This window comes from Aotus nancymaae, unplaced genomic scaffold, assembly GCF_030222135.1.
Source record: "Aotus nancymaae isolate 86718 unplaced genomic scaffold, 86718_ANA_hifiasm-v0.15.2.pri h1tg000036l, whole genome shotgun sequence".
NCBI classification, from domain to species: Eukaryota; Metazoa; Chordata; class Mammalia; order Primates; family Aotidae; genus Aotus; species Aotus nancymaae.
In genome coordinates, this window is record NW_026988450.1 from 94,499,650 (window position 1) to 94,516,361 (window position 16,712).

Consider the following 16,712-nt stretch of genomic DNA (forward strand, 5'->3'; position numbering starts at 1 on the left):
ATCTTATAACATTTCTATTCAGTATGTAACACTTTGTTGTTTATGCCTCTATAAAAAAAGAATTTTTTTTTTTAATGGAAGGCTTAACATTCCAAATGGCAGTGGAGTTAAGGACATTTATTTTTATGTTACCAAAATAACATAACATTAAATTCCTAAAATGTGCATGCATAACAGAAAGTTTTGTCAAAATAAGTGCATGCTGCCTTCTATGATATGAATTCATTATCGATAGATACAGAATTGCCCTGTAAGGCTGCCTTATAAAAATCATAGATAATTAAAGATAATAGAGAAGAACTATCTTTTTTAATACAGTAAAAGGCAGAGAGGTGTTTTTTTTTCTTTCTTCTTAAGAAACTGTATGCAATTGGGTTTGGTGTTAGGAGTAGAAAGGCAGTGGGAGCCAGGCTGGGTGAGATGGGGAACAGGAAACAAGGCCTTTGCAGCCTGGCACTCCGCACTGAGCAAGGCCTCCTAGACAGCACTCACTCCTTCATCCCTCCTTCCACCACAGAACTTGCCCTGGGCAGCTGCTGTGCCACAGGCCCTGTTGTGGGCAGTGGGAATGGAACAGTAAACAAGGCAGGAGTGTCGCCCAGAGACCAGTGGGGCTTACCTTCTATGAAGATTCACATGGATAAACGTATTTTTTAGAATAAACTTTTCTTTTCCCCCCCGGAAATTTCATGGAAGTAAAGTGTAACTTTCCTGTAACTGTCTAATTTTTGTTATAATTTCAAATTACTAACTCTCATGTTAGTTTATATCTTAAGACAATCTAAACTTAGAAAAACTTCTGGTGAACTTGATGTTGATGCTTAATTTAAAACTTCTTACCTGGTCCTTACCTAAAGTTTTTCTTTAATGATAATTCTTTAATTATCTTGCCAATTTGCCCAGTAATTTTATAACAGCCAATTTAACACTACATTTTTCTACGTATTTTGAATTCTGAAATGTGCATTTCTTTACCTCAAGGCCTAGAGTTAATGATTCTATATTTTTATTTCAGTGCACATCAGAATTACATACATATTTTTTTGATTACTGCATTTTATTTCAAAAGCTGAAATAATTTATGAATTTCAGAAAACTTCTAACTAAAATACTCTATTTTTTTAAATGAAACCAACTATGAATAAAAAGTGTTGACGTATTATTACTTTTATTAACTACAGGGCTCCCACTGGTGATTGGTTTAGTTTTCCAAACAGTAAAACTCAATTATCTTATAAAATTTAGAAGACACCATTGTTTAAAAAACTAATATAAACACAACATTTAAAAAATGTGAAGTCAAAAAATCTAAGCCCAGATTTTAATATGGTCCTTCAATATAAACTGATGATGAGAGGCTGCTCTGTAGACAAAACTGGCTATAAAATTTAGGCACCAGTTACAGGGGGAGGCAGGAGGCAAGAGCAGAGCACAGGAAAATGATCATTCATAAGCTGGACAGCAAATGTGGACTGGAAAGGAGAGTTCCTACAAATTCAGATGACTGGTCAGTCTTCAACCTCCTAAATTATTTTAAGAAACACAGGTTTCCATTGATTGTTTCAGAGAGCACATGTTTATTACTTTCCCTAGTTCTTCAGAATCTTTATATTTGGACTTAACAGCTATGTATATTTGTTTACTTGTCATTTTAATTCTTTTCTCCATGTATATTCTGTAGCTCAGAGTTTCTTTTGGGCTTCTTTAGAAACACTCTTAGCTCCCTGGCAGCCTTTTACAATGCATTCTTCTCTGATGGTTCTTGTCCATTTTAGTCTCATCATTTTTTCTCTTCCAAAAATGTCTTATATTTACTAATTTAGTAATTTCCAGTAGGTTTATAGATTTTGAAGCATTTTATTTTTCAGTCATTTAGTGGAATTTTAGGGGAAAGGAGGATACATGAATAAGCATCTCTGAAAGTGAAGTTCTTTACTATTTTTTGAAAAAGCTCTATATCGAAAACTGGTGAGTTACCCTGTTTTTTAGAATATATTCCATTTTAGCAGCTAATCATGCTTATGGTTTTTATTGTGTAAAGGTGTTATAGTTTTAGGCTTTGAAAATTTTAAAGAAAATATATAATATCCAGAATGGAGACAGCATAAAGAATTAAAATAGTATTCTTTAAAGTTGAGTGAGGGAAATGGAAGACAGGAAGCAGCTTTTGTCCGGGGCTCCGTGTGTGGCAAGTAAGGCAGTAACCACCTTAACACACGGCAGGCACTGACTCCTCAGAGGAAACCTGTAATATTGGCAGTGCTGCCCCATCTGACTTAAGTGTAGAGAAGGAGCTTCCCCGTGCCACTTAAGTAGTAGTGGTAGTGACATTTGAATTTAAGTCTGATTCTAAAGCTCTCTTTTCTATGTGCTACCCTTCAGGGGCAAAAAAAAAAAAAAGAAAATTTCTTAATTCTAGCAGGCAATTGACATGCAAATTAAACTGTTAAACATGTCCTCAGTCCAAGGCTAAATTCACAGTGCTTTGCTCTTAGTGTTAGGAGTGACTGGAAGGCCATATGAAACATATAATCTGTGGTGTTGGGGTGGGGGTAAATGTGATCCTGACACAGAAGCAATGACAGATTTCTTAGATTTTTAAAAACCTGATCTCCACTCATTTATCAGTGAATATTTACACAGCACACACTGAATTTCTATACTGCTTGGACCCAACAATACAAAGGGCAAAAGGCACATTCCCTCTATACTATAAGCCCAAGCTAGTCTGGAGATTAACAGACTCAGTAATTGCATTGCCATATTGTCCTAGTGACAACAGAGTACAGCACAAGGTGCTAGATGCTCACTCAGAAAAGATGTATAGTACCCAAACTGGAGTTATTCCATACTATTGGAAACAGTACATTTCAATAATTAAAAAGAGGGGAAATATACTAATGTGAAAATCTCTGATGTAATCTCTCTTCTGAGGCCTTCGGGAAGTGCTTACAAAAGTGCAGACTGACATGTTTTCCACATCTGAGAACCTCTTTATTCTCTGTATCCAGGATGGAGTTTCACTCAGTTGCACTGAGTTTTCTGACCCAAACCACTGTTAACAGTGCTGTTAATAATCACAAGGGAATAGCTTAAAAGCTCTTTGGCACAGCAGTTAACACACTTCCTCATCATCCTGACAAGTGGTCAACTCCAACTACATTCAGCTGCTGTAGGTGTGTCCAAGGGTGTTAATATGCAGGCAGTTAATTCAGAGGTGTTCAAGAGTAATTATGCAGCCAGTCAATGAAGACTGCCACCACTTGGGTCCATTAAAGGATCTGTGCTGTTTTCTTTAGCAGAAGTAAATGTGACTGTTACTTCTGTTAACTGTTTCTTGTTCTACCAGCCAAAGCAATGGCTTTGTAATATGTATGTCTGGATTAAGTACAATTGATGATATATTATTAGGTTTAAATATTAAAAAAAAACTTTGTTTTATGCGACCTCTGCTTCCCGGGATCAAGCTATCCTCCCACCTCAGCCTCCTGAGTAGCTGTGACTATAGGCATGTGCCACCACATTCCACTGATTTTTAATTTTTTTTAGTAGAGGTAAGACTCATTATATAGCCTATGCTGGCCACAAACTCATGGGCTCAAGTGATCTTACCACCTTGGCTTCTCCAAGTGCTGGGATTACCGGTCTGAGTCATGGTGCCCAGCCAAAATATAACTTTAATAATGAAGGTGTTGTTGTTAATTCCTATCTCGGCATTTCTTTCATCAGCTAATTTATTTCATCCTCTACTGTTTCTAGTTTTACACTCTTGGGAGACTTAATTTACTGTGTTTGATTGAATTATGAAGAAATTATAATACTTTGGCTTTGGCTTATAACATTTTGACATTAAAAAATTCAGGCAACTTCCTCCTCTAATGTGAAGGACTTCGACTTTAATGTTACATTTATATTCAGAGAGAATGCCTGCTAATAAGAAATTTAGTATATTCAGCAAACATTGGGAGTACTATTTTTCAAATATAAAACTACAGAGGAAACATAGGAGGGCAGCAACTCAATTGAGGTAGTTAGGTATTAATTCTGACTCCACTAACAACTAACTGCATTAACACTTGAAGAAGATGTATAACTCTGTATTTATAGTCCTACTTTCATCATCTATAAAATAAGGATAATAATATTTAGCTTATACACGGCTATTGTGAGGCATTAAAGAGCCACACATATGAAATTTCCGGCACATGTGTGTTCTCAAAACACAACCACAAGGTTCTATTTCTAGTATAACAACATAAGCTCCAACCAAACCAAACCTTGGACAAAAACTAAATTTTGGATAAAATACAAAAAACAATTACTTGAAGTTACTGTGTAATGACTGGGTAGATTCTAAAGGGTTTCTGACACTTGAAGAAAGGTAACTGAATGAAGTGACTTCTTAGGGTGTTTAGCATGAGGACAGGCTGCAGGAGGCATGCTGAGCAGCTAAGACTCCAATGGAAGGCTGAGTCTTTGCTACCTGAAGAATCACAAGCCAAAGTTTTGAGCAACCACAGCTGCTGGAAAGTGAGGAAGGAACTGCAGAAGGAAAAGAGCCAGAGATAGGGAGCCACAAATTCTGTGTATGAACTCTCACCAACTCTCCAGTGACAACTGAACCACAAATGCATAGAGCAGACCCTAAGTATCCTTGAAAAGGATGGAGGATCTCATCTGAGATTTTAGCTGCTTACCAACAGATACAGTCTGCAGTTGGAGTTCAATTAAGCTATCTGCTAAAATACTCCAAAAAAATGAAATAAAAACAATACTATTTGGAGGAATATAACAAATTCCAGAGTTTTCATAGCACAATATTTACTCCAATGAAACCAGATTAATTAGCAGAGAAGGAATTAAACAAAGCTCTCAAAAATTTATAATGTGTAAAAGTATAAGCAGGGATCTCAGTTTTAAAAATCACCCACTTTTTCTTCCTTCCCTCCTGTCTCACCTCTTCATTCTTTCCCTCTCTAGAAACTCCCCTCCAGCAATGCATGCTTATCAAATTATGTTCTTGCCTAAGAAATTCCAGAGGATAATCTTAAACCAGGCACAAAGCCCCTGTGGAATCCCCTCACTTAGCAGGAGTCAAGAACAATTAGTCCACCACTACTGGTCTGAAGTCAAGGTAACACCAGCCAGACCTCCAGGTGGATGATTATCCAGGGTAGTCATTGGAACAAGACTCACAGCCCCTGCGCTCTGCAGCACTCCCACCTGTGTCCCACACCAAGTTTCCCTTTAAAAACCATAGGGTAAATTTTAAAATTTAGAACACTAGTTCACCATCTTCTCAATTGGTTGACTCTCTAATTAAACCTGCTTTTCTTCCCATCAACCCTCACCTCCTATATTTGCCTCTTGTGTTTGGCTTTTGAGCAGCCAGCAAGCAAACCTGGGTCTATTACAAAAGAAAATATCCTGGTAATGAACAGATTAAAAAAAAAAAAAACTCAGCAGAGAAGTAAAAACTATTAAAAATCAAATGAAAATTTTGCATCTGAAAATAAAAAGGATCTGAAATGAAAAAATCATTGCACTGGCTTCAAAATACAAAGGAAGGAGTCAGTGAAACTTTGAGGCTACATCAAGACATAGACTGGTCTGTAAAACACAAAAAATAACAGAAAATGAACAGAGACTCAGCCTATAGGACAATATCATAAAGACACATGACTTAAATTTCTCAATTCACAATGTCTTCAGTGTTTCATTATTTTTTTCATGGTATTTACCCTAGGCCAAACCAATACATAACAAATTTGGTGATCGAATTGTGAGTACCAAACAATTTACATACTTATTTCCCAACAACTTTGCCGCTGTTTGAGAAATAATATATTATTTTATAATATGTATTATAATTGAAAGGAAATATTTTATTTCATTATTAAATAGCAGCAATTATTATGTCTATAGAGTGCTACGTAAGTTCTCAAACCATGGGATCAGATAGGACACTGTCACTTTCATTTCCCGATCCATACTTATTTTCAGATAATGATTATTGTTTATCTCAGCACCTGCTAAAATACTAGCTTTACAAAGATGTGACATCATTAAGATCAGTAACATATGATCTAATGCTGAAATGAAACTATAAAGGATTATCTTAGGCTGACAGTTCCCATAGTGTGGAAACAGAGAAAGGGGCAAGTAAAATACCTGAAGAAACAGTAGCTGAAAATTTCCCCAATTCAATGAAAACTGATAAATGACCTTGGGTGACTGGGATAGTCTCATGTTCTCACTTAAAACCACCACATTAAGCACCCAATATCTGTGAACACACACTTATTACTTAGGAAGAGGGCATACTCTCCTTTGTTCATGTTTCTTCCTGCTGCTTCTGGTATCAAATGTGGGGAGGTAGGACTGCTTCTATGTGGAAGAAAGGGCCAGAGCAAAGGCCAACGGAAAAGCAGCACAGAAACCACCGAATGTTAGGAGAGGAACAGAAGGCAGCATCCTGGAGGACTCACAAGTGTTGAGTTAGACAAAACTAGTATTTTGACATACCCGGTCCTGCAGCAAATAGGATCAGCAGTAACAAAAGAATATTTCTAGTGGTCAACACTTGATCAGAAAGAGGGTGAAGAATGTGCTTTAGCACTTTATTCACATTATTGTTTACTGAGCAATTACCACATGTAAGGTACTAGGAACACATGGGTCTTTATGGATTTACATTACCAATAAGGAATAACCAATGACAGCATGAATAAATAAGGTAAATCAGTTTGACAAATGACACCACCAAGACTGGGTGTGCTGAACCAGCTTCTGGCTGTGAGGATGGCCCCTTGACACTGGGTGCTTGGCAAGGGCTTCTCTGACCAGGGGCTCATGTATGCTGAGGATGCAATGCTGAGAGGGAGGCAGTCAGACACCTGGAGACAAAGCCTCCAAGGACAGGAAGAGTAGATGGGAGGGATCTGGGAAAGAAATGAGCTGTGGCTATTCAAGGAACAACAGAAAGAAGACCAGTAAGGCTGGAGTTAAGACAATGGAAAAGTGGAATAAGATAGAGTCAGGAAGGGGAGGAGAGTGCCAAGTGCCGGATCATGTAAGTGCATATGAGGAAGTGTGGATTCTCTTCTAACTGGAAAAGAAGTCACTGAAGATTTTAAGCATGGAAAATATAAGATCACATTTAATTTGAAAAAGTCATTGTGACCTGAAATGGAAGAGTAATGTGGATTAGACTGAGAAGGATGGCAGAGCTGATTAAAGAAAAAAATTACTTGAGGTTTAATTTAAAGGCAAAATAAAAAAGACTAAGGAACTGAATATGGCAAACAGGAATGCCACTAAAAATATTACCACATTATATGAAGGCAAATTTATGGCTATCCATTGGAGACTTTTATCTATATTTCACCAAGAAGACTGGAATGCTGACATACGTATGTGATGTCTGGGAGACTTATGTTTCTCTTTTTAGTTTATTTTTATTTTTGTTGAAACAGGGTCTGGCTATGTTGCTCAGGCTGGTCTCAAGCTTCTGGCCTCAAGGGATCCTTCTGTCTTGGCCTCCCAAAGCACTGGGATTACAGGAATGAGCCACTGTGCCTGGTCTGTTTCTCTTTTTACTTATCTATATGCATTTTCTGCTCACTTTTTGGGTGAGATTAGAGGACAGATGTTTGAATGTCTATTGTTTCAAAAGAGTAAGAGACAATGCCTTTTGATTGGGAGGTCTGCGATCTGCTATGGCATCAATAATGGACCTAGCCACTTATGAACACATACTATTTACCCTGAATTTACAAATAAACAAACAAATGTAAACTGGTAATGTAGGGATAAGACAAGTTTGGAGACTTTCAGAAGAGTTTTTAAAATGTATTTTGTTGTATTTGGCATATTTTGAGAAAATGTACAGGCTCCCATCACAACAAAGATAAAACTAACATGGAAATGCAGTAGGATGAATAGTAGGCCAATCAAATTATGCTGTCCTAATCCCAGGAACCTGTTCATGTTACCTTATCTAGAAAGAGAAATTTCACAGATACAATTTAGATCTTGAGATACAAAGATTACTCTGGATTATCCTGGTGTGCCCTAAATATAACCACGTCTCTTTGTAAAAGGGAGGCAGAAGGAGATTATAGATTTAAGAGCAGAAGGCTGTGTGAGGATGGAGAGGTTAGAGTGATATGCCTACAAATCAAAAAATGCTGTAGTCATCAGAAACTGGAAAAGACAAGGAAAGAAATCCCCCCGAGAGCCTCCAGAGGGAGAGCGACCCTGCCAACTCTTTGACTTTGGCCTAGTGATAGTGATTTTCACATCTGGCCTCCATAACTACGAGAGAATGCATTTCTATCATTTTTAGCCAAAAAAATCTGTGGTAATTTGTCACTGCACCCACATGAAAATAATGTAGCAGGTAAGTAATTTCTTAAGATTTTAAGTAAATTTAATGGTAGAAAAAATAGAAATGAGAGAGATTTACCACTTACTACCTACATAAATTATCTCATGAAATCATCAATAGCAACCCTATTATTATTAGCTCTTTTTATTAAGAGAGAAAATCCATATGTGTCATGCCCATACCTATGTTTACTACATTTGCAACTGCTCTGACATTCGTCTGATCACCAATGCATAACTGAGGAAGTGACTTTTTGTTTTCCCAAATAAACTTAGAGATATACAAGAATGCTATTTTAATTTTTTTCATGCAAAATTCTATCTAAAATAAAAATCTATCCATACTTATAAGTTTAACTGAAAAAAAAATTGCATTTCTTCTTTCCACTGACCTCTTTTCGGACAAAGATTGAAAAATTAAAAATAATTCTCAAATAAATTTGAGATAGTCATATCAGATTTATGATTTCTTTAAAACATTTTTCCCATTAACATTAATCACCAATGCAAGGACAGAAATAAAAAATCTGTGTGCCTAGACCAGCTCAGGAATTTACAGATACCATAGAGCATTTACGGTGAATAAAAAGACAACACCCACGTGGACACTGACTTGGTGTCTGACACTGTGCTGAGCATCGGTGGTGTGGCAATGAATTAGCCTGACGGTTTACTCAGTGGCTAAACAAGTGACTGCTATCCCAATCTTCCTATCAATGCAATTACTTACATAAAAAACAAGCCTCATTTTAAATAATTAAAAATTAATATTACAGACAATAATAATTTACCTAGAATAATAAGTTAAGCTAATACGTGTCACTTATTACCTAAGCTAAGAAGTGTCACAGGTTATATTTAAGCTCAAGAACACCTCACTCCAAAGCAAATCCCCTTAATATGACATCACGTTGTTTGACTATAGGCTTAAAAAAGTTATTATTATTTTTAAAGTCATGGGGTCTTACTATGTTGCCCATGTTGGAGTATAGCAGCTATTCACAGGTACTATCATAGAACACAGTGGCCCCAAACTCCTGGCCTGATTCCCGAGTAGCTGGGACTACAGGTGTGTGCCACTGTGCCCAGATGAATACAAGTTTTGTTTAAATAGAACCGGTTTGGGCTATTAATAAAGGAATATGGTATGTTAACCTAAAAATAAAAATTACACCTACCTGGTTATTGCTGGGGCTGGTACACCTCTTGTACGCAAGGTGGGTTTCCCTCGAACCACTGGAACATCTGCATTTTCTGAACCACCATTCAAATATGTTAATTCCTGAAGCTGTGCTTGCCTGATCTCATCATTATAATCCTACACAAAAGACAGAAGATAGTATAATTCAACTCATATTCGAAATATAAAAATATTTAGAACAAAATACAAGTAATTCTTAATAGAAAAAACCGTTAGGAAAATAGTTAAATTTACAAGACAAGATACAAGTTTACTAAAATAAAAATGCAATGACAATTTTTTTTTTAAAAAAAAAGGAAGAAAGAAAACTACAGCATTTTTTCCTCAAGCTAAAATTTGCTATAATCAGCCATTAACTCTTTTCTTTGGGCATACTTTCCAAGTGAGACATTTACAATAAAATTAAAATATCCTAAAACTGATATATGGGCATTGTTATTTACAGCACAATTCAACTAGCAGGTATTAATTACCTATGATGAACCAAGTAACAGAGAAACAAAGAGGAACTGAGCCATGGCCCAGCATCCAAAGACTTCAATCTAGCAAAGAGGAAGGAGATATATATATATATATACACACGCAATAGGATAGCTTTCATGTAGCTAAGAACCACAGGAACACAGGGTTTTTGTATATTTCCAACAGAAAACTATACAAGTTGTGAAATTCAACATTTTCAAAATTGAACACCTAAATCTTATTCCTGAAAATTTGCTCTTCTTCTTTCATCTTACACTATTATCCAAATATTCAAGTAAAAAACTGTAGGAGTCATCCTTGATATCTCCCTCTTCCTTAGCACCCTGAACTCCATTCGACAATCATCAACCAAGACATGGGTAACTACAAGTGTAATCTATTTTATAGAAAAGGGAAAGTTCAGGCCTAAAGAATCAAAAAGGAAAGAGTAAGTTCGTTACAAGAAGTGCTGCCTAAGGATGAGAACTAATTACCAGAAGATGGACAGCAGAGTATCACACACAGAAGGAAAAACACATTTTAAAACCTAAAGCAGGCTGACCATGGTGGCTCACGCCTGTAATCCAGCACTCTGGGAGGCTGAGGTGGGAAGATCACTTGCACCTGGGAGGGGGATGCTGCAGTGAGCCATGATCATGCCACTGCACTCTAGTCTGTGTGAGCAAGTGAGACTCTGTTTCAAACAAACAAATATTAAAAAAGAAAGAAAGAAAGAAAGAAATGTAATGCTGAGTTCAGGGAACCAAAAGAGGTGCTAAATGGCTGAGTTGTAAAAATAATCTGGGTGGAAATAGAAGCTTAAAGTGAAAGGCAGAGTGGAGGTCAAATCACGCAAAACTTTAAGTCCTATTAAAAATAACTTTAACTGTTTAAAATTAAGATTACTGAGGAGTCTTTCTTGCTGTATTTCTCTCTTACTTTTTTTTTGGTGACAGGGTCTCACTCAGTCCCCAGCCTGGAATGCAGTGGTGCGATCAGGGCTCACTCCAGGCCTGAATTCCTAGGCTCAATTCTTAAATATCTACTTTTATAAAATAAAAGATTTCAAACCAATAATCTAACCTTTTACCTTTAGAAGTGGAAAAGAAAAACAAATCAAACCCAAAGTAAGAGGAAAAAAACAACAAAAAATAGAGCAGAAAAAAATGAAAAAGAGCAGAATATAGAGAAAAATCAACAAAATCAAAAGTTGTTTGTTTAAAAGGCTAACAAAATTAATAAACCTTTAGCTAAACTCACCAAGAATAAAAGAGACTGTTAAAATTACAAATGAAAATGGGGCATCACTTGGACTTTAAAGAAATAAAAGATCATCAGGGAATTCTACAAACAACCATATGCCAAAATATTTGGTAATGTAGACAACATGGATGAACAAGGACAAAAGCTACCAAACCTGACTCAAGAAGAAACAGAAATATGAAGAGACAATAACATGTGTGAAATAACAAGAAAGTTCTATTTGTTCTCTGCCACAAGTTCCTTACAGGGAGCTCATGAACCCCTTAGAATTTAGTAATAGAGGTGAGAGGAACATCTTTTGTTACTCATAATAAACCCCTTTCAACCATACCTGAGTATGCTAATGAGGTAACCCCTGGAGGATAGGAGTTATTTCCCAAAAAGACCAAGGCAGAATTAGAGGGTTGAAGCTTCAAGCCCTAACTCCTTATACCCCTTATACCTCTGGGGAGGGAAGAGGGGTTGGAGTCTGACTCAGTCACCAATGGCCAAAGACTTAATTAGTCATGCTTATATAATGAATCCTCCATAGAAACTTTGAATGATGGGATTTGAAGAGCTTCTGGGTTGATTAACTACCTGTCTGCCCTGAGGGTGGTACCTCCCCAACTGTACAGGGACAGAAGCTCCTGTGCTCAGACCTTGCCCTATGTACCTCTTCAACTGGCTATTCATCTTTATAGTATCTCTTACATTACAGTGACCAGTAATAGTAAATGGTTGTTACTCTGAATTACGTGAGTTGTTATGGCAAATCACAGGATCTGAGGAGAGGGTTCTGTATTCTCAATTTGTAGTCAAGTTGGTCAGAAGTAAGGGAGGCCTGGGACTTAAAACTGGCACCTAAAGCGGAGCAGTCTGATCTCTAACTTGTGAGGTCAGATGCTATCTCCAGAGTGTCAGAACTGTAAGTCACCTAAGAACACTGATTTGGTGTCTGGAGAGTCAAAGAATTGGCTGGTATTTGGGGCAGGGGAACATCTGCTATCAGAAGTGCTGTGTGTAGAAAAAGTTTTTTCTTTAATAAGAAAAATGTCAAAATAAATACTCAAAAATTTTCCTTCAAAGAAAAGCCCAAAATTCAATAGTGAATTTTAATAAACAATTAAAGAATTAATGCTAATCCTTCACAAACTCTTCAAAAATTTAATAGGAAGGATCACTACCTTACACATTCTATGAGGCCAGTATTGTCCTGATAGGAAAACCAGATATAGAAAGCACAAGATAAGGAAACTATACACAAATATGCTTATATTAAGCATACAGATGTTAAAGCTGTCAAATAAACATTAAGAAACCAAATGCAGCAACATAATTAATACACAAGAACCACGGTGAATTTATTCCAGGATTATAAGGTTGGTTTAACATCCAAACATAAATTAATGTAATAATATAATAAAATAAAGGACAAAAACTACATGGTAACTTTAACAGAGAGAAACACATTTGATGGAAGAATCCAACACTCCTTGAGGATAAAAACACTCATCAACTAGGAAAATCCACAGCTAACAACATATTTAACAATGAAAGACTGAATGTGTTATCCTAAGACAAGACATAGATGTCTGCTCTTACCACTTCTACTCAACATTGTACTTGAGGTTCTAGCCAGGACAATTATGTAACAAAAAGGAATAAACAGTATCCACACAGGAAAGGAAGAACTAAAACAATCTCTGTTCACAGGTGGTACAAACCTGTGTATAGAAAATCCTAAGTAATCCACAAAAAAATGAATAAAAATAGGAGTTTAGCAAAGTTTTAGGATACAACATTAATATACAAAACTCAGTTTTATTTATTTACACCAGCAGTGAACAACTCAAAAATGAAATTTAAAAAAACAATTCCACTTACCTCAGCATCAAGAATAACATACTTAGGAATAAGACCACAAAATAAAGCAAAAGTTGTATACTAAAAACTACAAAACATTGACAATTTCTTTTAATCTAAATAAAATGAAAAAATATCCAATGTTCATGGACAGGAGGTCTTAATATTGTTAAAACGATGATACTTTCCAAACTGACCTACAGATTCAATTAAATCTCAACTAAAATCCCAGCTGGCTTATTTGCAGAAATGGACAAGTTGATCTTAATATTCATATGGAAATTCAGTGGAACCCACAACAGCCAAAATGATCTTTAAAAACAAGAAAGTTGGTGGGATGGCATGCCCCCATTTCAAAACTTACTGCAAAGTTATAGTAATCAAGACCGTGTGGTAATGGCATAAAAGAGACATAAAGATCAATGAAATAGAAGTGAGAGTTCAGATATAAGTTACAGTCCATTGCTTTTTAAGTAGTGTCTTCTACAGCTGGTGCTGCAGTAATCAGAAAGCCATGTAAATATAAACAAATGAAAAAAATAAATAAATAAAGGGAGAGACCCAAATACTTCATGTTATACACACAAATTAGATCAAAATGAATCAAGAGACCTAACTGTAAGTAACTAAAACTAAAAAATGCTTAGATCAGGGGTGTCCAATCTTTTGGCTTCACTGGGCCACAATGTAAGAACTGTCTTGGGCCACACATAAAATATACTAATGATACCTGGTGAACTCAAAAAAAAAAAAAGTAAACAACAAAAAAAATCTAAATGTTTTAAGAAAGTTTACAAATTTGTGTATGGGCCGCATTCAAAGCCTTACTGGGCTGCACCTGGCCCATGGGTTGGAGAAGCTTGTCTTAGATACAAAATAAGGAGTGAATCTTCACAGAGTATACTGAAAAGGTGTGGCAAGAAACTGAGAAGGATAAGAATATATTTGTTGTATTTACATTCTGTCAAAGCAGCAAGTCCTAATTCCATGGGGTTCATTAACAATAAAGCCACTACTGTCAAAAATAGTAGTATGGGTGAAAGGTGGAGCTGGAATCTATTTCAGTGGAATAAATAGCAGTAAGCCACAGAAAGTAAAGGCAGGCAGCTTTTTTCAACTGTATGGCCACAATGAGAACAAGAGAGAAAGGATCATAGCTTGTAGGGAGGAGCAGAGGATTTTAAGACAGAAGAAACATGAGCATATTTGAGTGTAAATAGAAGATTCAGAGGAGACAGATTCCTGAATTCTTTATTATTTAGAATTAAAAACATGAAGAAATTCAGGAAATTTAAATTAAAAAAATACTACTCCTTTTCAAAAGCGGAATGCAAAAAAATTACTTAAAACTTGTGAAAGTCATTCTAGAATTTAAAAAAATATATATGAACACCAATCAAAAGGAAAGTTGCAATCATAATCAGCTAACGTTTGCAAAGCAGGAAAGGCAAATGATGACTAATACAAAGATCAAAAGAGGCGAGGAATGACATTACATGCAACAAGAAGAGCTAACGATTCTATAGATCAACGAGATAGAAAATTAACAAGGATATTCAGAACTTAATAAACATTTATAGAACTCTCCACTTCAAATACACAAAACATACATTACCACCTCACACCTATTCCAAAGGTGACTATATAATTGGAAGTAAATCACTCCTCAGTAATCGCATAGCATTTCATAGGTTTAAATTAAATATAATAATCAGTATAAAAGAGGTTTTCAATACCCATTACTAAATTGCATTCTCTCCTTTCTCTTTAAAAAAACAAACAAACAAATTTTAAAAATTTCTATGGGATTATCTGTAGCTGTCTAAATTTGTGTTATTCTTTCCCCATAAAAAAAAAGTGATGTTTGCTGTAAATTATAAGTAGAAGCTCTTTATTACATAAAAGTTTCCTTCTGGCCGGGCGTGGTGGCTCACGCCTGTAATCCCAGCACTTTGGGAGGCCGAGGAGGGTGGATCACAAGGTCAGGAGTTTGAGACCAGTCCGTCCAAGATGTTGAAACCCCGTCTCTACTAGAAATAAAAAAATAAATAAATAAATAAAAAAAGACTCGAACAATAATATAAATCAATTAGACCCAACAGACAATCACTGAACATTTTAGCCAACAGAATCAGATACATATTCTTTTCAAGTGCACATGGGACACTTTCTAGAATACATCATATAGTAGGCCACAAACAAAACTCAATACATTTTAAACTACTACAATTATACAGAGTATATCCTCTGACCATAATGGAATTAAGTAGTTAGAAATAAACCACAAAAAGAAATTTGGAAAATTTACAAACATATGTAAAAGTAAACAACATACTCCCACATATTATAATCAATGGTTCAAAGAAGATATTGCAGGAAGAATTGCAAAATGCTTTGAAATTAATGAATGAAAACACCAACATTCCAAAACATATTGGATGCGGCAAAGTCAGTGCTTGAGGGAAATTTAAAGCTATAAATGGCTATAAAGAAGAGGCCAAATCAATAACCTAATTTTCCACCTTAAGAAACACACAAACAAGAGCAAACTAAACCGGAGACAGCAGAAGGGGCGGGGGGGGGGGAGGGGGAGGAGAATAAAAATTAGTGCAGAAATGAATGAAATAGAGAATAAAAAACAACAACAAAATGAAGCCAAAAGCTTGTTCTTTGAAAACATAACAAAAGGACAAATCTTTAGCTAGACTGACAGACAAAAATACGAGAGAGAAAAAGAGAAGACTTAAATTACTAAAGTCAGGAATGAAACTGATATCTCTTCTGTCCATGTAGAAATAAAAAGGATGATAAGAGAACACCATAAAAAATTGTATGCCAAAAAAATTAGGGAATGTAGATGAAATGGAAAATTCCTAGAAAAAAAAAAAACTACTGAAACTGACTCAACAAGAAACAGGAAATTGAATAGTAAAGATACTGAATTAGTCATTTTAAAATTTCCACAAGGAAAATGCCAGGCCCAGATAACTTCGCTGGTAAATGTTTATAGAAGAATTACTCCCATCCTTCACAAAATCTTCCAAATACAGGACTGCAGGGGAAGCTAGGTGCGGTAGCACACACCTGTTATCCCAGCACTTTGGGAGGCCAAGGTGGGAGGATTGCTTGAGCCCAGGAGTTTGAGAACAGCCTGGGCAACATGATGAGACATTGTCTCTAAAAAAATAAAAAATTATCTGGGCATGGTGACATGTGTCTGTAGCCCCAACTACTTGGGAGGTTGAGGTGGAAGAATGGAATGAGCCTGGGAGGTCCTGGCTGCAGTGAGCTATGATCATGCCACTGTACTCCAATCTAGGCAACAGACAGAGACCTTGTCTCAAAGCAAACAAAAAACAAAGAAAAACAAAAACAAAGGAACACTTCCAAATTGATTGGGGCCAGTATTATTTTGATACCAAAACCAAAGACAACACAAGAAAAGAAAGAAAACTACAGGCCAATACCTCTTATGAAACAGACACAAAAATCCTCAATAAAGTACTAGACAGCAAATCCAGCACACAGAAGAAGGTTTATATATCATGACCGA

The 16,712-nt window shown here is 36.1% G+C and overlaps 1 long non-coding RNA gene across 1 annotated transcript in view; it reads right to left on the bottom strand.

The window, feature by feature from the left end:
* The window catches only part of LOC135278005 (uncharacterized), a 46,686-nt gene extending 36,986 nt beyond the window's left edge, over positions 1 to 9,700 (bottom strand). Inside the window, exon 1 of the long non-coding RNA XR_010345523.1 lies at positions 9,567 to 9,700. This is a non-coding gene — a long non-coding RNA (uncharacterized LOC135278005). The remainder of the gene's footprint in view (positions 1 to 9,566) is intronic.
* Positions 9,701 to 16,712: the final 7,012 nt, after the last annotated feature.